Raw genomic sequence first — 2,282 nt, 5'->3', positions numbered from 1 at the left:
TGGTAGGAAGAGAAATAAATGCATTTGATGTAGCAGCTGAATCAGGATGCTAGATCAGGAGAAATATATCTTCATTATGGATGGCACATAGTTTCTGCTATCAACTAAATAAAAAATGCTCTTGAAATGTTGTACATGGAGAATTTTGCTTCCTAAAATCCAGATAGGTTTGCTTTTATAAACTAGTGATAATAATGCAAGAAAAGAAGTCTAATAACCACATTTTTTAAGTATTTGCTCCATTATGACACATTTAAAGAAAGCAATTTTTGTGATTGGATGATATATTGTAAAACATATTAAGGATAGGAAAACAATGCACACTTTTGCCTTTGAGATATTGAGTTATGTAGTTCCATAATTACTGACTTATAAGCACCAGTAGGATTAGATACACCTAACTCATTTAAGACAAGATGCAGCCACAGCAACCATTTTCCATGAAGCAAGAAACAAGCTACACGTTAATGTCCAGCCCACTTAAAGTATCTGATAATGAAGTAGCCAAAAAAGTTATATACAAATTCAAAAATATAGTTGCAATATTTCATGACATAAACAGTTGTTCTTGTTGTTGTTGTCTGTTTTTTTGAGACAGGGTCTCGCTCTGTCGCCCAGGCTGGAGTGCAGTGGTATGATCTCAGCTCACTGCAACCTCTGCCCCTCAGCTCAAGCGATTCTCCTGCTCAACCTCCCAAGTAGCTGGGATGACAGGCACCTGCCACCACACCTGGCTAATTTTTGTATTTTTAGTAGAGATGAGGTTTCACCATGTTGACCAGGCTGGTGTTGAGCTCCTGACCTCAAGTGATCTGACAGCCTCAGCCTCCCAAAGTGCTGGGATTACAGGCGTGAGTCAGGGTGTCTGACCTTAATTCTTCGTTTAATAAGCGTTCCTGTGAATAAAAAAAAGAGAAAAAGATAAATGACCCAATAGAAAAAGAGACTAAAGGAAAGGACAGGAAATTCACCAAAAAACATACTTATTAAATCACCAATAAGTATGTTTAAAATATGCAACCCTAGTAAATGGAAACAATGATTTTCTCCTATTCCCATAATATGAGCAACTTTTTAAAAAGATAATACTAAGTTTTATTTCCACTCTTGATCACCTTGCCAGAAAGCAATCTGGCAATTTTCAGCAAAAGTTGGAATACTTTTTATTCATTTCCAGCTATTCTGTGTGGACCCTGTGCTAGGCATGGGACAAAAAAATGTTGAAAAAGGCTCAGCACATAGACTCCACCAAAGGCAGGAGTACAAGAGGGAAAGTGGGCTGCTACGGTAAATCACACTGATTTTTTAAAAAATGAGTAAGAGTTAGCAAGTTGATTGGAGGTAGTGAGGGACAGGGAAGGTTTCTACAAAGTTAATCACTAAAAGCTGCCAAGGCCGTTTAACGGAACTAACGTAATTACTAACCAACTCCCAGCGCAACTGAGGTAATATAAACAAATTTTTTTAGGGTGCTGGAAGGCTAAACTAAAAGTGGTCCCCAAAGGATTTTATAAACATGGGGTCAGGGCACAAGCTGCAAACTAGAAGGGCACATTCTTGGGACCCTCCAGTTACGCCTGATACTTGCAAAACATGAAAGAAATAATGTCTCTGTTCTCCCTGCCCCCACATTCCAGGTCCTGTTCACATTACCCCCTTAGTGTGTGATTTACTGTGCTGCTTTTAAAATGTAGATTTTTCAAGGTTTTATTGTTAGCATTTAAGTCATTAGAATTGTAGCCTCCTCCATATATTTACAGAAATTAACCACATATTCCAAGTGTCAGTCCACACAGCACTCAACTGCAGGTTCTAAGCTTTAAGTTTTTGTTCATTTAACACTAATTTGCAGAAATTGGGTTTTCAGACTAATGTACAGTCAGTTCTTTTTTAGCTTTATTATCCATTCTTGGAAAATTTTTCTTTCATACCTGCCTTCTTTCTTTTTGTATTTGATTTGAATACTATCGATTGCAATTGTGGGATATATGCATGTGTGTGTTTAATGCACACTAAGAAATTGTAAATCAAAGAATTATAAAGAGAATGTGAGTGTATACAACTCTTTTCTTAGAGCACAGCTCTGATGGATGCTAAAAAAGATTTTACTAAATGAAAGAAAATACCAATATAACAAATTAGATAGGCTGTTGTAATTGGCAGGTGTTGGGTTTTCAATGGAGACAAAAGACAGTACATTTTAGACCTACTTTTTTCCTTGGGTCTAATTGAAAATTTGGTTCATTGTAAGAACTCACATGGTAGGGGATAGCATCTATCCC

The sequence above is a fragment of the Rhinopithecus bieti genome, unplaced genomic scaffold (genome assembly GCF_001698545.2).
Source record: "Rhinopithecus bieti isolate Rb0 unplaced genomic scaffold, ASM169854v2 scaffold_62780, whole genome shotgun sequence".
In the NCBI taxonomy this organism is placed as follows: Eukaryota; Metazoa; Chordata; class Mammalia; order Primates; family Cercopithecidae; genus Rhinopithecus; species Rhinopithecus bieti.
This window is presented reverse-complemented; position numbering follows the sequence as displayed.